This window comes from Ambystoma mexicanum, chromosome 3q (genome assembly GCF_040938575.1).
Source record: "Ambystoma mexicanum isolate Mex_15411 chromosome 3q, UKY_AmexF1_1, whole genome shotgun sequence".
Taxonomy (NCBI): domain Eukaryota; kingdom Metazoa; phylum Chordata; class Amphibia; order Caudata; family Ambystomatidae; genus Ambystoma; species Ambystoma mexicanum.
The window spans coordinates 910,893,616-910,917,598 of record NC_090926.1 but is presented as its reverse complement, the minus strand read 5'-3'; positions in this window follow the sequence as shown (position 1 = coordinate 910,917,598).

Genomic DNA, 23,983 nt, shown 5'->3' with positions numbered 1-23,983 from the left:
AAAGCCCTTACTTCACTCTGAGTGTCTGATAAATCGGCTATATGCAGGCAAAACAAAAGAGGTGCCAGGGCACATCCTTGTTTTAATCCAAAAAGGTGTTATTTTTTTTCTGAGCAGAGCCCCTTACTAGACGTTCGGATGCAGACTTAGGTATCAGTATAAAGGGCTTTGATGGCTTCAACAAGGTCAACAGGGCAGCCCCATCTTCTCAACTTTGCCCATAACTTCCCCCTGATGACTCCATCGAATGCCTGTTTGAGGTCCATGAAGGCGAGATACAGAGTTTTTCCAAGGCCCTCTCTTTTAAGAGATTTATAAGAAAAAGATTGAGGGCCGTACCCACGCCCTTCACGAATCCTGTCTGCTTTGGGTACAGGATCCCGCTTTTCTTTGGCCAAGCTCTCAGATCTATGAGCAGGACATTAGCGAAAAGCTTTCCAATCGAGTCGAGCAGTGCTATTGGGCAATAGTTTCTCAGCTCTGCCCGACTACCTTTTTTAGAAATAGGAACTATATTGGCCTCCCTCCATGAGGCTGGGATCTCTTTGATCGCCATAATTTGGGAAAACATAATGGCTAACAACTTTCTCCACTGCTTCTTGTTTTTTTCAGTTTCTGGTTAGACAGTCCGTCTAGCTCCACTCAACTTGCCAATCATCATTATTGCATCATGTTTATCAAATGCAAAATTCCACCTAGGCGGAGAAGGTTCACTCTCTTCACAATCATTCCACTCTGGATCCGCGAACAGGGTGGAATAGTGCTGCATCCAATCACTCTCAGATATCATGGTCAAGGCGCTTGCTTCCCAAAATGCCCCGCCATTATTGATTAATTCCCAGATATCTTTGGAATTTTTAGCACATACTGCTTTAAGGATATGTTCAGCATAATTTTGCACTCTAACTGCCTTTGAGCTCTTACACCAATTTTTTTATTTCTGCCGAACTATCCTAATTCTTACGGGTTTGGAAGTTGATCATCTCTCCTAATAGTTCTTAGCTCATCTCTCATCAACCCTCGCCTGTTTACCGCTTCCGGGTCATACACATGTCTCTGAACTGAATTGTTTTTTCCATTGGGTTTGCCTTTACGGATAAATTACTTAAGAATAACTACATATTCAATCGTATTGGTGTCTTCCTGGATTGAAGCCGAGTATAGAGTCATCGCTTTGGTCACCTCTTGCTGTTTCAATCTTAGTCGATTACCCCCAACCCAATTCGACTTCTCCCATCTTTTTCGGAGCATTACTTAATTCCCATCCTGAGATATGAATAGCTAACAAAGCGTGGTCACTAAATCTTTGGGGAATAATCGAGAACCACTTGACCTTCTCTCTGGGGTTTTGGGACACAAAGCAATAGTCAATACACAACTGAAACTCGCCACATGTCCATGTGGCACATCCAGGTATGTGCCCACTTGTTTGGGCATTAAGCAGGTGCATTTCCCCGATTTTCATATTGCACAAACACTCACGCTCTCTTTCCTTCCATTGAATCTCCTTATTGGGGACACCCTTTTTATCCAACAACCTAATGTTTAAGTCACCACAGATAACCACTTTTACCTCCTCCCACTCACACATCATTTCATCTATGATTTCCATCACTGAGTCAATCATCTTCGCCTCTCTTTCATAGACTTCTCCCTGATCTTGTTCATTCTCATGCATATGAGAGGGAGTATTCAGTTGGGTATTATCTTGGGGGATTTGATGGTCCAATACAGTCCCATTATTCGGATCCCTTTGGTCAAAGTCCTGAATCCCCTCCCAGCCACTCCTCCCCCTTTTCACCAGCCTCTCCTGCATATAGACAATGTCCTCTTGATCCAAGGCCGCGCAATAATTTACCCCCTTCAATTCCTCCTCTCTTTGGGATACTAGAACTCCATTGCTCATAAGCAACACTTGCCCCCCTCTCCTTACCTGTTGGTGTGTTTTAGCGCTCGGGGGGCTGGAATCCGATGTCATTTCCACTGCGCGCCACCCGAATGGCACACAAATGCCCTCTCCCGGCCTTACTCCAGCAAACTGCACTAGCCTCCACTTCACTCCGCTACACAGAGGAAGTGGGTTTTATGAAGTAGGGGAGTAGAGTTCTTGCAGGGGGCGGGGGACGTCGTCACCGCTCAGCACCGCCTTTAGTTCCTTAAAGGCATACACGTCTCAATGTTGCAATGGTAGTTTCTTTTTATCAGAACAAACAGCTGCAGCAGATTTTTACCATAGACACGTGTAGTCAACACAGTGGGCCTCATTACGAGGTAGGAGGTAGCCATGGCGCTATTAGTGCCATGGCTACCCCCTTACAGCATTCCGGGTCTGTGTTCCCGGGATAGGGACTTACCGGGTCATTCCTATCTTGGAGGACCCGGCAAGTCCCCATTCCGGGAACCATTCCCCATTCCATTTCGAGCCCCCATAGGGCTCAATGGGGATGGAGCTAATAACGGGCCCGCTGTTAGCGGGCCCGTTATTAGCTCTGAAGTCCCTTAACGGGTCCCTTCCATGACGCCTGGCAAAACCAGGGACCTCGGAATAGGGTGGTAAGGGATTACCGGCACCAGTGTCCTTACCGGTGCCAGTAATCCCTTACCGCCCACCTCGTAATGAGGCCCAGTGCCTCCACTAGTTTGTGCACACTAGTTATCCCTCACCGGCTCAATTCTCAAGATATTATTTAGCCTCTGAATGAGCAAGTAGTGCGAGGATGGGTATGTTTGTGAATAGGAAAGTATTGATTTATAGATTGTTATGGTGGATTGTGTTTTTATATATTCGACCCAATCACACTATACTCGACCTTCTCACCTGCTCACGGACTGTAAAGCAGTGCCGGGGCTGAGCTGCGCCACTATGCGCCACTATGCACAATCGTGCCCCCAACAAGGACCAGCAATGAAGCCGGCTCATTCGCAGGCCTCCACCACACCACAACTCACCGCTGCCACACTGCTGCCTGCCAAGGCAGAACAGGTACCTGAAGTCAGATCTCTCGTGGCTTTCTCCGCTCAGTTCAGCTCCTCCGCATTAAAAGGATAGAGGAAAGACCTTTGAGACGTGATCCTAAGTGTCAAGGTGCACCTCGGAATACACAGGACCAGAAAGAACAATAAAACAGAAGCCACTTCCAACACAACATACATTTATCTACATCAGGTGCATTGTCCCACTAAACTTTCCTGCTGCAACCTACAGGTTACTCAGAAAATCTTTGCATTAGTGAATATTTACCCCTTAACCCACTGATATGTTCCATGATTAAGAACTGTGATCTGCAGATCACACGCATCTGTTTTACCAGTTATAGACAGGCTGGTGCCTTTGGGAAAGGCTGGTAAAGAAGAAAGATGGCGAATCACATATTAAGAGTGCATAGGTTAGCCCCTAGGTTTTCTGGCCCCCAGCTGGAGCAAGGGCGCATCTTCCTTAAGCAAGACCAGGGACGGATCCCACTGGAACCACTCCCATCTCCCCAGACGAGCTGGGCAAGAAGGGGCGCTACCCAACCTGCAATTTAAAAGATGTTAGAACAGGAGACGGGTTATGTCCTGAGTTCTTACCTTCTATCTTTCTCCAATTAATATAACACAGACAAGGTGGGTATTTAAAAGATCCCAAGGGGGACCACCTTTTATTTTAAACAAAAACACAAGAACTACATAAACATTAGTAACTCCCAAAACATTATACCACTTCTTTTCCTGGTTTCCCTGGCATGACCTCTCTCAAAGGGGTCTGCCCCATCAGTCTACCCTCCAGAAAAAGGGTCAAAGGTAGACCCTTAAGGGAGAATAGATGGACCAGACCCCTGCCCTATTCCTGGCACCACCCATGTGGAGGAGGGCCGGGGGTGGCCCCAATGGGTGGTTGCTTCCCAAGGACAGCCCTGTATGGCCACCACATTCCTTTCCTGCCTCACACAGGGGTACCTATACACACTAATATAACCTGTACCGTCTACCATAATATATACCCTTATCTAACCTATCGACATACCCAATTACATACAGGTATGCAATGAAATAAATAAACAGCTATAAGTCTATCACTGCAATAATATACACAACAGATAATAATATACATTTAACACTATGCACACTTTGACCAGGATGTGACTATTGCAGTCAGCCACTTCCTTGGCTTTAGGAAACTAGCCAAGGCCAGCCCCTTCTTGCAGGCTTCATGGGCCCTGTGCAGGCCCATGAAGCCTGTCATGGTGGCGCCTCATCCACCACATGAGGCACCACTAACTCCCCGCACTTGACCCACCCTATTTATTTTCTTCAAGGCAGCCCTGTTCACCACATAGATGCAGCTAGATGTATATTAATACAAGCTATTCACGAGAGCATGCCATAGGCCAAAGTATCACTTATGGCATGCCACTTAAGAGCCATAGATATTTCACAGTCTGTGTAGAGGGCACCTGCAGCATAGAGATATGTTACATCCCATCCTGAACAAAGCAAGAAAGCAATGCCAACCTTTATTACCCACAGTGACCGATGTGAAAAGTGACAAAAAAACTAAACATGTTGGAGATTTGTTTGTCCCTATAAGTGTTTAGCGCAGTTCAATTTGCAGTAATCACCTTTGCTCAAGTCACAAAGCACTTCACTTTTGTGAACATATTTGCCGCTGTCTTTGATTTACCGTACAGCATTCTAGAATATCATGAGTGAGTGTGTGTGGGGTATGATTTATATTTCATACACTGTGGCAAGCCTGCTCTTGGTGCTGATCACAGACTAGAATGAGGAGAGGGAGGATTAGCTGCTGAAGTTGGGTTCATCTTTAAGAAATAGCAGCAATTTGTTCCAGTGGCTGGTACCCCACACACTGAACCACCTACAGCGTGGACTGACAGAGCGTCCCAGATGTCTACATTGTGGGGTAAAAAGACAGCCCCGCAGTGACAGAGATGGAGAGGCCATTCTAGGCCCCATTGTGAGAGTGGAGCTGGCTAATGTGGAGTTCCCTTGAAATATAAAAGGCTGTACAAAACTGTTATTTTGACATAAGGCCTAGTGGAATGAAAAGAAATTATGTAAAACGGTAGCAGTGCATGTGGAAATAAAACACACATTTGAAACACAGTACCTTTAGAAGATAAAAAGGAGGAATGATACCTGACATTTAAGAAATAAAGTCAAGTGACAGATTGTGTTTATTAGGAATAAAGAGACTTAATTTCCAACATATAAAATAACACCCTGTAAAGAGAAAGTCCTATTTTGTTTTTGTAAAAGTGAACACTGATTTCCTATGTTAATTGTGGCCTATCTGTGTGCATTAGATTAATAGTTGATCTACCTCTGTTGTAATATAGTAGGAAAGAAAGATTGTATTCATGAACAGCAGGCCTAGATATAATGCTAAAATGTTACATGTAAGCACATCTTGTCGATTTAAAGCTGTATTTTCTGAAGCATGGATGCAGCTAGTGTTTTCCCCACTGAACTGTACCTTTTAAGATCTGACCTCAAGACCTTTGGCTGAGGACTTCTAGGAGGAGAAGGTCTGGTTTTCAGTTTTAAATGCTAAGATATACAGAGAGGTAGATCGAAATCATGGGATATACAGATAACATGACCAACAGAAATGACCCTTAAGGTAAAACTTCACCATAAGTTGTGCATTAGGTCTGAGCAAAGACCTTTGAAGCCAAGGAGGAAGAGGTTAAAATAAACACTGGCCCGATCAGATGGCCTGGTCCCATGCCCCAAAGAGAAATGCAAACTTAGAGGGGAAAAGGTGGGAGCCAGATATCAAACTACCTCTCATATAATACATTGCCATATGTTTAACATTGAACACATTTTCTTAAATAAAAAGAGAACTGTGCATGCCAGTGAGCTCACCCCAGACTCATTTTAAAGGGTATAAAAGGGCCATTGGAACCCTGCAAAACAATTTTTTTGTGATGTATATAAATTGGGTTATGATCAAAATTATGATTCTGCTAATTTTTGAGGAACCGGAAAATTGGTGAAGTGATAGATTGTGAAATTAATGTTTGAATTGGGAAGTGTCCCATTTTTAGCTATTTTGGCGCAGCAGCAAACCGTGAAAAATGGTGGCTCCACCCAGGAAGGGCATGTTGAAATGAAATCTGTATTTTCTGACTCACAATAAAATGTAGAATACAAAAATATATAGATTCATGTAGTTATCTGAAAGATTAGGGTAGTTGCCATGTTGTTAGATTTTTAAGGACAATGAAAAAGGTCAAACCCACCTGTCATTTTGAAAACCTGCATTTTTCCTCCTCCTTCTGCTTCTATAACCTATACCTACCAATTTCTGGTCCTATCAGTAGCCAGTGGGTGTCTTGGTGGGAGGTGAAGGGAGAAAATCCATAGCATGGGAAATATGATAATGTAGGAGTGTCATCAGCCCCATAAGAGGTCAATTTTGCATGAGAAGGGTGCTTTCCCTGGAGGTAGTCTACTGCTGGACTTTTTGAGAGGAACAACTTGCATAATGGCCTAACTCCTTGCATTGGAGACAGTGACAGGGAAATCTAGTAGCTAGCTGGGACCCATCAGAGGAGCCAGAGGAAGTCTGGGTACCAGAGAAAATCCTTGACTGAAGCCCTTGACTAGATCTGTGCTGTTCTCAGAGGAGCCATGTTGTTTTTCCATGGATGTCCCATAACCAAGACCTCCCATGCAAGTAGACTAATCCAAAAGCCATCAATTGTGTGAGCTACCTGCCTTTATCCCTTTCCATTAGTCAGTAAGGGGCCCTTGACACATTATATTAAATCTCACTCAAATTATTTCCCCATAGAAAACCACTCTGTGGAAATTGAATTGTGTGGTGAACTGCCTGCCTTAATCCTTTCCATTAAATTGTGGGGGAGGGGGTCAAAGCGTGTATATCTTTAGCACATTTAATTGAAATAAATCAATTAATTCCCATATAGAAAAATCACAGGCTGAGTGTTGTTAGAGTTTGAAACTAACAAAATGCATGCCCAGAGGGTTAGAGCCAATATAGATAATAAAGTCTAGAGTGACTGTCCTTCTGAAACCCCTGACCTTGGTCCAGAAAGGGGGGGGTCCTGAATTCCAAAAGAAGTAATCCTAAAATGCTACCTTTCTAGTGAATGGGGTGGGGGTAAAACAGAATTGGCCATTTATTCCCATGCATCACAAATCTGAATCCCCTAAGAACTGCATGTCCTTTGAATGTGTGTTGAAAAACAATGTTTCCATGGAGTTCCTTTTTCCAATCTTGCCTTTCAAATAAAAGCCTAAAAAAGACCATTTCCCACATTTGAGTTACTTTTCCAAACATTGCCTTTCTAAAAATAAATGCCAAAAAACGATTTTTCCAATGAGTTTCTTTCTCAAGCATTGCCTTCCTAAAAATAAAGCAAACACGATTATCACATTGATGGGGTAATTCATGGAATAAATGTGCGCCGAAATGTGTGGTGCAAGTGTGAAAAAGCCAGCACACGCGTGCAATTAGTGTGCAAGCGATTCATGGAAGGCTCTGCACGTGGCTTTTCCGGAGTTGTGCCAAATCCACGCTTACCCTACACATCACTGTGACTATTAAAACGCTGTGCGCGACACGCACAGCGAAAGCGCCCAACTCCTAGCGCACATACCTAAAAAGGTGGTACTACACACGGAATGGGGAAAATGCGTGAAAATGTGGGCATAAGGGGGGAAGCACCGCTGGGAAATACACTCAAAGCCCACATGCTTGCAAACAACAAGTATTCATGGAATCGAATAGGGAAATCCCACACACGCCAAAAGACACACACATGCGTAAATACATCTGCCACACGAAAGCAGGCGGAAGCGCCCATGCTCAGTATAAAAGTGCGCACAAACAACAAACAAGCATATACAGCTACGATGAATGTCCCATTTCTCGCAGCAGTGATTGTGGGACACCGCAGGTGGAGGAGAATAGCCAGGCCCTGCATTTCTTTGCCCAAGACCAGCCTTTTTGGATGCCTGATGACCAGGTCTATAGCAGGTATAGGTTTCCACCTCATATCATCCTAGATCTGGTCACTGAGTGGGAGGATGACCTCACATCACCCACCTTGTGCTCCAAGCACTGAGCCCCTTGGAAAAGGTGCTCAATGTACTGCATTTTTTGGCCACTGGGTTATTTCAGCGGACAACTGCCATAGTCGGGGGCATCTCACAGCCCACGCAGTCACGCTGCCTACACCAGGTATTGGCTATCATGACTGCGCACCCCTCAGTCCGCAGGCACATATACATGCCCAGAACACCCGCAGAAAGGCAGGCCGTGGTCCAGGACATCTACAGGGTGGCACACTTCCCCAAAGTGCTTGGTGCCATGGAATGCCCCCATGTGGCCCTACGTCCACCTAGGGCCACTGAGAACATCTACTGCAACCGCAAGCACTGGCATTCCCTCAACGTGCAGGTTTTATGCGATGCCAAGGGAATCATCACCTCTGTCTATGCAAACAACCCAGGGTCCACCCATGACAGTTTCATATACAGAATGTCCGCCCTGAGCCGGGACCTGGAAGCTGGGAAGCATGGCAACACATGGCTCATTGGTGAGTACAAATGACTGTGTATATGCATGCATGTCACACACAGGCAAATACACCAGCCCAACTAATGACAACCATTATCACTTCGCCAGGGGACAGTGCCTACCCTCTGAGCACCTACATGATGACACCAATATGGAACCCCAACACACCACCCCAGGTAAGATATAACGCAGCCCATATTGCAACCAGGGCCAAAGTGGAGCGCACATTCAGAGTGCTCAAGTCACGCTTCCGCTCCCTTGACCGCTCTGGCGGCCAGCTACTATATGCACCCCCAGTAGTATGCAGGATCATTGTGGCAGCATGTGACCTGCACAATGTTGCAACACGGTGGGGCGTACCGGTGGGCATGGTGGTGCTCCCACATCCCCAACCACACGCACAGGTGCTGCGCATGGGAGGGGAAAGGGCACGTGGTGAGGCAGCGCCTACCCAGCTTGTGGCCACATTCTTCACCTAAACTCCCACCCCAGTGGAGTGCACACAGGCCTGGCACATACCAGGTGACAATCAATGATGACAAAGGGACAGTCAACTGTCACAACCATACCACCCTGAGAATGTGTCCACGGAAGTGCCACATTGTGTGCATCCCTAACTATTTAAACATAACCAATCCTGTGTGACCAAAAGGAACACATGCAAGGTGCATATCCCACAACCACCCCTGCAAAACAGGGCATTAAAATACTGCTATGTCACCTAAACCCTTCCAACCCCCATAATCCCCTTTCGTCACACCATGCCATGGCATGCAACGGCAAAACAGCTAGCCAAATGCCCAACACATGACACAAATGTAAACAGGCAGTAGACAATTACACCTGACATGGAATCTGGCGAAATGAGTGAACAAAACCGGCCACCCATAAAAATTGTGGCACAAATGCATGCCACCAGCGGTACTTGCAACAAAAGTAAAAATGCCTGTTTCCATGCACATCGGCCAATAGAAATTTGCCAATAGAACCACTGTGTGCTGTGTGTGTGTGTTCCCTGCAACACACCGCTCACCAGACTCAACAATTGTCTTGGGCAATTGGGGTATAAGGGGCAGGGTACGTGATATTAGACACACCCCTGTGCTCCTGCAAGGCTGTTTGTGACCCCTGGTAATAAATGACGGTCACACAACACTCAGTCACCCCAAAAATGATGATAAACATGCACGCAACCCCTGGTAGCCCATGTGTGTCGAATAAACCTCCCGCAGTACGCTGTGGCACCCAAGGGCACAAAATACGCATACACGTGGAACACACTGGCTACTATGACCTTGAAAACGGGTACGCGATAAACAGGGGCACCCGCAGTGGGAAAAATAGTGTGCGCGACTCACCGTCTGCCTTGCGTGGAAAAGAAAAACACATGCGCTTGTGCACGTAGGCAACACCCCCGCCAAAAGAAGAAGTACAAACTCTATCCGCTGTGAAGTAATCGCGTGTGAAACCACAATAAGAGTAAACACACACGTCGGTCTCCACGAAAAGCACGTACAGCGAACTGTTGCCCGCGGTCACCTGTAACCGTGCCGAGGGAAACACCTGTGCGTGTAACGTCACTAACGCGCCTACACGCTAAGGGCCTTTCCTCGGATTTCACGCCATCTCACGCTGATGTGCTGTTTTTGCACGTGTGGACTCACTCTGCATCAAGCTGGCCACGTGACAACAAACGGAAGACCACGCTCCTGCCCAGAAGACCATTTACCTGCCCCCCATATCCCCGGGGAGCCTCCTACGAGCCATCTGCTGCTGCCTGCCTGTCTGCTGCCAACGTGCCCTGCTATTTGCTGCCAGCGCATCAGCCATCACCAGGGGCCCAGGTGCTGTGACCACCCCTGCTGGAACAGAAGACTCCCGAATGGTGTTCCATCGCTCCACAGCCCAGCCCCAGGACCCAGTTTCCCACCCACATCTGCCTCGGGGGTTAACATGTCGGGTCAAACACCATCTGGCGACCCCCCGGCAGGGAGGTAGAGGGCTGCCAGCTTCACTGCAACAGAAGTTGGCATCCTGGTGGACAAAGTCCTGGGGCATTATGATGCCCTCTTTGGACAAGCATGCGCCGACAAGGATCGACGGGAGAGGATCTGGTTGGACATTGTGGGTGCCATCAACGCTGAGGGGGTGGCACCCCGTGACTTCAAACACGTCCATAAGCGCTGGGAGGACTTCAAGTCCAGGACCCTCAGGAAGGCCCGGCACCTCTTGGACGCAGCGGATGCAGTGGGGCACCAGGTCCTGCTCACCACCGACCAGATGAGGGTCCTGGAGCGCTTTCGCCCAGTGCTTCACCTCCAGGTCCTTCGAGAGGCAGACCCGTCTTGAGTCGAGCGGTAGGTGTCCATGTGTTCTCATTCGACAAAGTGCATGTGGAGAAACAACAATTGGCTATCCACCATGGATAAAATCAGACTTAAAACTGTCTCCCTAACGTTCAAACCCCTTAACAATGCAGCTCCTCCTTATCTCACAGAGAGATTTAACAAAAGACCGACAACCCGACTGACCAGAACGGTCTACTCAAATTGCCTAACAGTTCCCTTATTCAAAGGAGCCACCATAGGCGGTAATAGCTTCCCGGTTAAAGCCGCCCAACTATGGAACTCTTTACCCCCACGACTAAGAGAAAACCAAAGTTGTCGATATTTCAGGTGCAATCTTATCAATTGGCTCAAATCCAATGATATCTAAAGCCATCCTGACTTGTAAGAGAAAGTTTCCCAACTTCTCCTCCTCTTCATCAGCTCCCCCTGACTTCCTCCCTTTCCTACCTACCCCCTGCACTATAACCTGTCCTCTTCATCTTACCTACCCACTGCACCATAACCTGTATTTTATTCTCTGGTCACCCAGTGCGTAATTCACAAATGTTGTCAACCATTGCGACACACCCTTTTGACTATGTATATTCCTTATGTAATAAGTATGAAATTTGTAAATGATGTAAATTCCTGTGACTTATTCTGTAACTTGTAAGCTTAGAATATCCATGTCTCCGTGCCCTGATACCTCTGGGTCTGGCGCGCATTACAAATAAAGAAAGAAAGAAAGAAACAAACAAAGAAAGAAAGAAACAAACAAACATGTTGAGGTGTGGCAGTAGTGTGCAGCTTGGACATATTTCTGACATGGGCCATGTATGGATGTGTATGTGCAGGGACATGACCATGCTGCATGTGAGTCCAGTCATGCATGCTGGCCATCAATGGTGTATGTGTTCCGATGCATGATGCACAACTGCATGTGAAGATGCACACAGGTTTGGGATGTGACACATGGATGCTCATTCCACCTTCATGTACATGCACGGTGTACATGTGTGTGTGTCTGGTGTGTGTGTGACCGTGAGATGCCATGGATGCATATGAAACTGACATGTAGGTACCCGATTGGCAGATATGACATAGTGGATGATGATTGCACTGTGACAGGAGTTAGAGATGGACAGATGCATGTCTGTCTGGTGGTGTGTGTGAATGTGAATGCATGCTCCATGATGCTTGTGATGTCATGCCACCCTTAGGATGTTCATGGAGTTCCATGTGAATGGATGCAGTTGCCTGTTGCACATTCCATGCTTGTTTGTGCATGTGTGTGGGTTCCATTGACCTGAGTGATGGGGAGTGTGATGCCGTCTGTGATGTTTGAGACTGCCACTCATGTGCTATAGTCATGTGCCTATCAGACCATTGTACGGTGTCCTGATGCCTGTGTTCTGTCTCTCCCTGTCTGCAACGTCGACTGATGAAGCGGGCGGGGACATCGCTGTGGAGCACAGCGGCAGGGATGTCACTGCCAGCCAGAGACGCAAGGCCCTGCCCCCCTCCCAGGTAATAATATCGTCCATGGCCGCAGCTGCCGAGGGGAGGTCCAAGAGGCCAAGGTTGGATGTGGACTCCTCTGCAGATGAAGGGGCAAGTGAGCCCCCACAGGGGCATACTACGGAAGATGGCATGGAGTCATCCAGGTTGGTGGGGGGTGTGGTTGAGGAGGAGGCTGTATCAGACCCACGCATGGGGCCTGGAGGGGGTAGTTCCACTGGTGCAAGTGGTGCAGTCCAGGGGCAGGGGCAGGAGGCAGCACAGGTCACCATGGAGGTACCTGTGCGTAATCCTGTCCCTGATCCTGTGACTGCATGATCCTGCACCAGCAGGGATGCCTCTGTCCAGGCCTGTTCGCAGGTAGGGGATGTGTCTACATTAACTGACCTTTCTCTACCTGAGTAAGAGGCAATCCGTGACAGGGTTGAACCTGTCCTTGTCGGTGTTGTGTTGCACACACGGGGGATTCGGGATGATGTGCGTGGTTCCAGGCAGGACAACGCACATCATTTCGAACACCTGTATGGCCATGTCGACTTGCTAGGACAGGTCGTTGGCACAGGGTTCCTCCGTGTGCTGGCCGATGTTGCGACCCACTCCTCATCTGCACACCCTATGCGCCAGTCGTCCTCCATACCGTCTTCCCGTCCATGTCTCACCTGGGCACCCTGCGGACCTGCCCCATCCACCGTGGCCAGGCTGGTGGAGAACACATCCCTGCCACAGTCGGGAGTCAGATGACCAGCAGAGGTGGTCACCACAACAACTGGACCCCTGACAATGGAGGATGTGCAGGCACCTCCAAGCAGGGCACGTGCACTGCGGCACCGGGGATTACATCGTCCCCGAAGCTGTCGTGGTGGCAGAGACGAATGGCATTGGTGAGGCAGCAGGCTCGAAGTGGGAGGCGTCAGCACTTGGGGCCAACAACATCCCGGGGGCAGGCATCGGCCGAAGGGCAGGAGGACCCGGGACTGAGTGTGTCTTCCTTGTGGCAGCGGTTGGGCCAGTTTATTGATGCAGAGCGGCGGCGGGCAGAGAGGGCACGGCTCACGATGGTCAGGGCGGAGAACTCCATGCACCAGGAATTGAGGCGGGCGGTGTTCCTTGAGGGGACTCGCAGGGAGTTGGTGGAGACCATGGCAACTTCCCTGCGAGCCCTCGAGGACAGAGGACAGAGCCCAGGCCCGCCTCCGGACATCAGCATTGAGTTCGATGATGCCTTGGCCGAAGACATTAACATCAAGAAGTGAGCCGTAGGACTAGCATGCCACCATTGTAAATAGTTCTGTATGTATAAGTTTCCTTTATGTTTTTTTTTATTTTGGAGTTATTGGACATTGCTCCACTTTTTGTAAATAATTGGATTTTTCATGGACCTTGTATGCCTTATTTTTTGGGGATCATGGACCCTTGTGGACATTTCTTTTAAATAGTTGTATTTTTTATGGACCTTAGATTGTTTATTTTATTTTGGATCATGGACCCTTGTGGAAATTACATGTAAATAGTTGGATGTTCTGTGGATTTTCTTTTTATTTTCCTATGAAGCAATGGTTTATTATTTATTTTTATTCCTTGTGGATATGCAGACGTTCTTTTGGACGATGGACCATTTTTTCTGTTTAATATTATCATGGATTACTTTTCACTTTATTATTTTGTTTTCATTTACATTTTTTTCATTTTGTCATATTTATTTTATTTTTAATACATTTCATTCATGGCCAGTGTTGGTGTGGTCTGCTATTATTTGCTTGATGCATGTGTCAGTTGTCATTGGCTCAGTCATGTGTCACTGCTGTGTGCCTATGTTGCACATGTCTAGGGGTGCATGCACGTGTGCTTCTGTGATTGTCGTGGGATGGGGCATGTGCTGGGGAGTGGCAACAATGGTTGGTCAAAGATTTGCATTGTTGGGGTTTGCTATGAGGTTACATTTGGGTGTGCATACGATGCTGGGGACATGAGTCGGGGCCTGCTGGCAGGTTGCCGTCACTGGTGGGAGGTGGGTGGACATGAGCCAGGCCTGCTGGCAGGTTGCTGTCACTGGTGGGGGTGGCGGGACATGAATCAGGGCCTGATGGCAGGTTGCCGTCACTGGTGGGGGGTGGGGAGACATGAGTCGGGCCTGATAGCAGGTTGCCGTCACTGGTGGGGGTTGGAGGGACATGAGTCGGCCCTGCTGGCAGGTTGCTGTCACTGGTGGGGGGGACATGAGTCGGGGCCTGCTTGCAGATTGCCGTCACTGGTGGGGGTGGAAGGACATGAGACGGGGCCTGCTGGCAGGTTGCCGTCAATGATGGGGGAACATGGGTCGGGGACTGCTGGCAGGTTGCTGTCACTGGTGGGGGTGAGGGGACATGAATCGGGGCCTGATGGCAGGTTGCTGTCACTGGTGTGGGTGGGGAGACATGAGTCGAGGCCTGCTGGCAGGTTTCTGCCATTGGGGGGCTCCACTGTGGTGTGGGCCGCCTGCTGGCATGCTCAATGGTGATGGGCGGTGGTGTGGGCTGCCTAATTGACATGCTCACTGGTGATGGGGGGATCCGTTGTGGTGTGGGCTGCCTGCTGGCATGCTCACTGGTGATGGGGGGCTCCGTTGTGGTGTAGGCTGCCTGATGGCATGCTCATTGGTGATGGGGGGTTTGGTTGTGGTGTGGGCTGCCTGCTGGCATGTGCACAGGTGATGTGGGGGTCAGCTGTGGCGTGGGCTGCCTGCTGGCATGTGCATGGGTGATGGGGCGGTTGGCTGTGGCGTGGGCTGCCTGCTGGCATGTGCACGGGTGATGGGGGGTCCGTTGTGGTGTGGGCTGCCTGCTGGCATGTGCCCAGGTGATGGGGGGCCGGTTGTGGTGTGGGCTGCCTGCTGGCATGTGCACGGGTGATGGGGGGGTCGGCTGTGGCGTTGGCTGCTTGCGAGATGCGTTCGCAGGTGATCCGAGCACGCACATCCTTTTTCACCGATTTAGATGGCATGAGCGGCGTATGCGTATCCCGGGGGTGCGCGTGGAGTTATACATGTGATTGGGCTGGCGAGAGTGGGGTAAGCGTATTCCAGGGGTGCATGTGGGGTTTTACACGTGATTGGGCTGGCGCGAGCGGGGTACGCATATTCCAGGGGTGCTCAAGGAGTTTTACACGCGATTGGGCTGGCGCGAGCGGGATACGCATATTCCGGGGATGCACATTGAGTTTTACACATGATTGGGCTGGCGCGAGCGGGGTACGCGTATTCCAGGGGTGCACGAGAAGTTGTACATGCGTTTGGGCTGGCGCGAGTGGGGTAGGCATATTCCGAGGTGTGTGCGAGGTCATGACGTTGTCATGCTTTTGATATAATACTGCTGTCAAGCATGTATTTGAGAACCCTGTCTCCAAGAAGAACTCCTTGTTTTTGTCCAAGTAAGCTAGACAAGGTGCTTGGGAGAGACTTCTTTTGAGTTGTTTTACTGCCTCAGATTGTTTTGGACCCCACTCCCACTTGACGCCCCCTTCAACCGATGGATCAGGGGTCTTGTGATCTCTGCGTAATCCTCAATTAACTTTCTACTGTAATTAGTCAGTCCAAGGAGGCTTCTTAGCTCACACAGATTCGTGGGGTCTTTTAGTTTTAGGAGTGCTTCCACTTTCTGTTGTTCTCTGACATGAAAGGATCTTCATCCAGGTGTTTCATGATTGGATGGATAATGATGTGTTTGAAGCAGGGATTGGTGAAGGTGGGAAGGAGTGGCAGATCAGTGCTCATGGAGTTATCCTTTGAGTATCAGTGCTGCTTGATCCCTTGCTCCAGTGATAGCAAATTTCTGCAATCACTCATTTGCCACTGTAAATTTCCCCTCATCCATTAAGTACTCTCTTGTTTACCCTCTTCTTAATAGGCCCTCGGCTGATCCTTCTTCTCTGGCTAACTATTGCCCGATCTCCATCACTCCTTTCCTGGTGAAACTCTTGGAAAAACTGGCCATCTCCGAACTTAATATACATACTGAATTTGTTGGTTGCCTCCATGACCACCAGTCTGGCTTCAGCACGGAAACTGCTCTCCTGAACACCCGTGAAGAATTGCTCTCCAATCTTGACTCTAATATCCCTTCTGTGCTCCTACTCCTTCGATCGATCCTTTGCTTTTGACATGGTCAACCATGCCATCCTGCTCAATCGTCTCTGTGACTACTTTGGTATTACTGATCAGGCCCTTGCCCGGTTGTCTTCCTTTCTCACTGACCAACCCTCTCAGGTCCAACTGAGATCTTTCCTCTCTTCTATATCTCTCTCTACTTGTGGTGTTATCCAGGGGTCTAAACTCTCTCCCTTGCTCTTGTACCACTACCTGACACCTCTTGCCCACTGCATCGCTACTTTGTGCTCCAATTTTCAATGTTATACTCTCTTTCAGGCTCCCCTCAGCCACCTCTTATTCTTCTCTCTTAACATACTCACTGGCCGCAGTTCAGGAATGGTGTGCCACCAATGATCTATGCCAATAAGACTGAGATCCTCCTCATTGGGACACCCGCTCCCTCCTTTCCTCTGTCTCTCTGGCCGCCCACTCTCGGCCCTCTTCCTGCTCCTTCCTGCTCCTTCCTGTGAGGCTAAGAACCTTCCTTCTCTCCTCACATCTCTGTCATCTCTAATAAGTCAAACTATCAGATGCACCTCCTCAGAGGAATTCTTCTTTTTTTCACTTTCCCCCAGAAGCTCACTGTCTCCAGAGCTGTGGTCGTCTCTAGGCTGGACTATTGTAATAGCATCTTTCTAAATCTTCCTGCCTCTACTCTTCCACCTTTGCAACTTATCCAGAACAGGGCTGCAAGACTTGTCCTTGTCCTCAAGCCCAGGGATTGTATCTCTCCAGCTCTGAAATCTCTTCACTGGCTCCCTGTGGCTGCAAGGATCAACTTCAAGACTGATCTGCGCACTGGTCACTCTCTGAACTCGGGTCCAGGCTCCTGCATGTCCAGTGGCTCTTGCACTGCCTTCAGGCTCCCCAGTACGTAATGGTTTGTATATGCAACCCTACAGTCCCTTCTCTCTGGACTTAAGAGCCACCCGATGGCTGCACTTGTGAGTTAACTGCACTTCCCCATTCCCCTCCCCCTGGCACTTCTCTCCTCCCCTCTTACCCGCACTTGCACAATCTGAATGACACAAGCCCTTGTATGATCATTATTTTGTCCTCCCTTTTTTTCGCCCTCCTTGTCTTGTCACGCCTAGGAACACTTGTGTACAGGGGCGTTATAAATGCCACATCTTATCATATCTTCCAACCTTGTATCCCAGAAGCAGGGACACTTCAGATTACCCTTGATGTAGCTCTTTTTTCTGTTCTCCCAGGTACAACACAATGGGCCTCATCCTGGGATAGCAGTAAATCCACTGACTGAATACCGTTACTGCCACTCAGTCCTGTGGGCTTACCATGCAATTACAAGTGCGGTGGTAGTATTTTTTGCTGATTTACCACGAGCGGTAGGTAGTACGGCATGATAAATATGACAGTTTTGGATGTTAAGGTGGACGATTTACCTCCAGCTTTTTTCTGACGGCAAACCATCTGCCTTACTGCCAAAACGTGTAGTGGCAATGTGGTGGTACAGGGACGGTGACAGAATTAACACCATTTTACTGCCACGCTGTACCCGTGGTGAGAGACAATGTTTCTTCCAGCTTTGTATATTAATGCTCCTGAATAATGCAAAGATGCCTACACCTTCACCCCGTGCACACCTCTGTGCTGCTATCGCCGTCCCGCAGCCAGGATCTGACATTTGCCATGTGTGCTTCTTCGCAGATAAAATAGAATAGCAACCATGCATTCAAAAACATATTGTGTAACATTTGGTGGCGGTATGGCACAGTGTGTGTCTTGTGGCGACAACATTCGACAGAGCAACTCTAACACCATGGCTCACTAAGGAAATATGGTCTAATATCAAAGATCGCAAAAGGTACCTTAATTAGAGATTCGTTCTGTGTTCCTCCCGCTTTGTTGCCCTCTACTATTAGGTGTTATTCTTATTAAATGTAATGGTGTCCAATATATTGACAGCGTCAGTATGAAACAATAAGTCCTCCTGCTGGGGTATGAACCTGCAGCGCTGCATACTGAGCGCAGATATTAGGGGTGAGCGCTAAACCCGCTGAGCTACTGCATGTACTGTTTTCGAGAATGCGATGTGCCTCTGACTCTGCTGTTTCGCGTCTCCTTTCATGAGCCATGTTCCTAAATAGATTCCCCACTGCTCCCCTCCACCCTGGAGTAGTACAGTGCCCACCCCCGCTCCCATTGTGCCCCTTCCTTTGTTCCCTCTGCTTGCAGCACTGTCAATCTATCCAGTTATTGCATTCCACAGGAGGCCTTTAAGCCAGGCCAGAAAAGTGCTCAACCCATTGTTGTCTTTTTTATTTCATTACAGCTGACATTCCTAGCATGACACTGACCCTGGAATGTGCCTCTGCAGTGCACGCGCAGCAGCGAGCAATGGAGGGGGCCTGGAAAGGAAGTATGTTTCATCAGCGCTTGTTTGCATTCTTGCCTGATTGAAAGTGCTTGGCAGCCGCTGGACTTGACTGAGTATCCTTCGATGTTCTCTCTCCGGGATGCGCACGGAGGCCTCTTTTTCTGAGTTTCAGTAAACGAGTTCTTCACAAAGGTGGCTTTCGGGTAGGTTCGTGAGGGAATGGCACGTGAGGATACCTTTACCCCATTTTGGGTTCAAAAGGGGAGCACTACATTAAGCTTTCGCAAATTGGGGATTTTTCAGGGCTTAACATTTCAATAAGTCCCGTCAACTATGAGCAGTTAAGCATCACTGGTGAACGGCCAAATCCGTGGAGGTTTTTAGTTTACCTGTTAACTTTGTCCCAATCACTGATCTTATTACAGTCTATGGGCCTCATTACACGGACGGCGGTAAGGGAATAACGGTACCGGTAAGCGATTACCGGTACTGCTAAATTCCCTATTTAATTACGACCCGGACTTGCCGCTATTAGCGCAACCGGTAAGTAATAGCGGCAACTCCGTGGGCGCACGACCCCCAGGTCGCAAATAGCGGCATGGCGCTAATAGCATCCCATCACAAGCTAGGTGGACATGGCAACAGCGGCATGGGAAAGACCCAAAAACCCTTTACCGGCATGGCGCAAATACCGGCATCGCAACCACCCGTTAAGAGACCTGAGCAGTGTTTCCACCTGCCACAGGTGGACACATCCAGCACAGGTGGAGGTGATGGAGACTGTGGCAGCACAAAAGAGCACACCACACCCCTTCCCACGCCCCTTCCCACACAAATACTTCCAATACTGCCAGCATTACATGGGCTGGAGGACATGATTGCGGTGCGGCAGCACCAACAAGAGGCAGCACAGAGGAGACGCAGGAGGAGGAGGAGTAGAGCAAGACAGGTGCAGCAAGCACCACCAGGGCACCCAGAAATACCACAGAGCCAGCCACCAATCTACAGGATCCAAGCCAGTCCATTGAACCAGACACCTGAGCACATACAAACCCTGTACCGTCTGCACTGGGATACCATTACCATCATCGTGGATAAGATACATGACAACAGTGTGAGACTCATAGACATCAGAACTGCAATCCCCCCTCTAGTGCAGGTGTTAACTGCGCTCCACTCCCTGGCCACAGGCTCACATCAGCATAATGTGTGGCAGATGCATGGCATCTCACAACCAGTATACCCATGCACGCCGAACCAGGTACACAATGCCCTCCTGAAGCTTGGACATGAACACATATTCCTGCCACGGACTGCCCAGGAGATTGCAAACACCAAATTATGCATCTATTCACTTGCAACCATCCCAAATAGCATCGGGGCCAGCAACTGTACCCATGTGGAATTGGTGGTCCCACATCACAATGAAGTAGTCCACAGAAACAGTAAATATTTTCACCCAATCATTTTCCAAATGGCATCTGATGCAAACAAGACAATCACACATTGTTGCGCCAGACATCCCGGATCAACGCATGATTCACTGGTCCTGCAGAACTCTACCATACCAAGCAACATGGAGCGACAAGCTGGCCAACGATCGTGGCAACTTGGTGAGTAGCAGGCCATGCACAGGGCGGTGTGATTGGAGGGGAGAGAACGATACACCAACTGTGAATTGTCTGGCATGCGTGGGACAAATGGTCATACAGATGTACTTCAATGTCCATTGGGGGACTTCACAATGTACTTGATAAGACCCCACATGAAATGCGAAGCTGCACAACATTGCATACATTCTAACATTTCAAAGATGACACAACCATCCACAACCACATTTCACATCATGCCACACCACATAATACACAAATCATCATCTTGCCCTCAGGACAGTCATACAGAATTTGGGCAGCACAACATCATTACCGCAATGTGCCCTAGAATGCATTCAAAGGAATCACCCCTAGCCATGGCACATGACCACAGACCCATAGCACCACTGAAGTGATGCCCCGCAGCACAGCAACATGGATGTAGGGATGGCTGCACACTGGCATAGCGGTACAAAATTTGCCTGGTCCCAAGGACACCTGAGGCCTGGCCTCAGCCAGGACATTTCCATTACTTGCGGAGGCATGTTTCGGGCATGTCGACTTGCATGGTTGAGCTCAGCTTTGTACATTGCAGTCACGCAGATAGCCTGCATGCATGCTGTCAGTTGTGACATCCAATCACAATGCAAAGAAGACATGTGTGGCATGTACAGTCCACAGCAGGGTGGCCGGTAACAGGTACCCATTCTTCACCCCATACAGGCAAAGCCGGCTATCCCCTGAAGAGGTAGCACCTAACCCCTGTATGGAACCCACAGAACCAGCAGGAAGAGGACAACAATATTGCACATACCCATACCAGCGTTGTGATGGAGCAGGCTTCGGCCTCTCCAACACACAGCTCCGGTGCCTAAGCGTGCCGGGTGAGGCTCTCCTGTACGGCCATGACAAAGTGCCGAAGATAACCATGGCATGTGTGATGCCGGACTAAATTTTCATCAGACGGAATGTGCCTATGCCACCTGACATGCAAGCGCCAGATGAGGATGATGTGGATGGTGATGAGGATGGGTCAAAAGGCCCGCACGGACATGCAAGTGGCAATGTCCAGGAGGGATGTGCGTCAGCATCTGATGTATCAGATTCCATGACATCCAAGGTATAACTTTTATGGATGCAGATGGGTATTACTGCCCTGATGCATGTGGTCAGTCCCACAAAGAACCATCTCCCCAATACAGTACACACACACAATGATGAATACTAAGCCTGTGTTTCAACTTTTCAACAGTGTATTGTGAACAAAACACAATAATTAAGTGCATGGCCCCAACTGTGTAAACGACTTTACCCCCCTCCCCCCACAACACTCCCAAGAACACCCTTACCCCCCTCCCCCCACAACACTCCCAAGAACACCCTTACCCCCCTCCCCCCACAACACTCCCAAGAACACCCTTACCCCCCTCCCCCCACAACACCCCCATGTGAGCCTCATGGTGTGAACGTGTCCTTCTCCACATGTGCCACCTCGTCCTTGCTGGCCCTAATTGTCAGTGCCTCTTTCGCCATTTGGTGGTTGGGATGTGGTGCACCTAAGGTTGCGCAGAGACCGGCGTAGGGGGCTAGTTTGCCGGGATCTCCCAGAGGAGGTGGTGCCCGGTTCATCCTGTGTTGTGAGTGGGCATCAGCGCTCAATCGCGTCTGCTATACGGATCATGGTCTGCCTGAGTTGGGCCATTCCATTGCAGATCCTGTTGGTGAATGCCTCCATGCCCTCCCTTGTCTGCTGTGCATACATACTGAGGTCCTCCCTCAGACGGCCTGCCTCAGCCACATGCTGCCCTACTAGCCCAGTGATCTCTGCCTGCCTCTGGATGATGGATGAGAGGTCATGTTGCATGCTAGGTGCTGGTGGGATGACTGCTGAGCCTTGATCCATGGCACTGGCATCAGGTGAGAATACCTGGGGGCTCCATGCCCCTTCCAGGGTGGGGGTGGGTGATCCTCCATGGCTACCCGGACCTGATGACAACCTTGGGCTTGCCAGAATGGAGCGTGTTGGTCTGGGGGTCTGGCTTTGATCCACAATGCCTCCTCCTCGTCCGAAAGTGGGGCAGTGGCTGCTGCCTCACCAGTTGAACTGGTGGCAGCAGAGTGCGTGCCCTCCATGCTGGTTTCACTTGCAGGGAGACACACTACTGTGGGTGCTACGATGGCAGCAGGCATGGCCTCAGGCTGCGTGGAACTGGTGCTCCTGCTGCCTTTGTCCCTCTGGTCATGGTCACTCCTCCCGGTTCCCCTTGAGGCTGTGGTGGTGTCCCCTGTGGCATCTCTCCTGGGTTTTTTGGTGGATAGGGGAGCAGGTGTCGCAGTGCGTGGCTCCTCAGTTTTTGTGTGTGATCCTGTAGAGGTGAGAAATGGGGATATTCATCATTTATGATTCGACCTGCCTTATGCTGAATGATTACGTCATGCCGCTCTATGCATTTGGGCCTCTTTATTGTGGATTCAGGTAATGGGGATGTTGGGTGGGTCATGCATGAATGGGTCTGTGTTGCACGTGTATGTGGTGATGCATGCATGTATGTTTGTGGCTGGATCCACGGCATTAATATGGACATATAATTGGGGGGGCCCTCATACTTCACTGTGCATTTTTTGATGCATACACTCACCTCCACCGGACGAAGTGGCCACGCCATGCTCCATTTCTCCAACACCCTCCATGGATTCCACTCCAATTGTGGATGCACAGATCTCCTCCCACTCACAGAGTTTAATAGGCGATTTGCTGCCTCCTCCTGTGCCCATAGCCAGGTTGCGGTTCACTGCCAATATGTTCCTGACACGGAGCCGGAGGTCGTCCCACCTCTTACAACAGTCTTTAACTGTGCGGGTGGTGGTGCCCACCGCGCTGACCTTGTTGGCAACCTCTGCCCAGATAGCCTTCTTCTTGAGGATGGTCTCCCGCCGCATGTCGTTGCTGAAGACCAAGTGTGCATTTGCCGCTAGTGTCTCGGTCAGCATTATGAGCTCCTCATTGCAGAATTTTTCCTTACGTTGCCGCTCTGTAGATTTTTTTACGCAGCCTTGGGCATCTTTAGGCTGTCCTGGAAGGATTTTTGTCCGAGTTTCCTGGAAAGGTGTCCTGGATGCGGAGGATGGCAATGGATTGTGTTTTTAAAGATGGCCGCTGTGCTCTTTCCCGTTCCTGTGCGATGACGCTATTTCCGCTTCTGCATTTTTACGGTGACCGCTATTAGCGGTGACCTCTAATAGCGGTGACCGCAATTTGCATGCAGTAAGAAGGCAGAGGTGCTATTAGCACTTTGATCGAATCTGTTAATGGACTTTTGGGGGGCTTTTACGACATGGCGGTAGGAGGATTACCGGCATGGCGCTATGCTCGTGTCCTCGTACTCATAATTTGCGGGCTCTTGCAAGGGTGGAGACGCAAAGAACGCCATGCCGGTAAATGCCTTTTTTCACCGCACAACGTGTAATGAGGCCCTATGACTCTCCTGAGCTACGATGCATACGCGAGAAACTTCTTTGCCTCAGTAA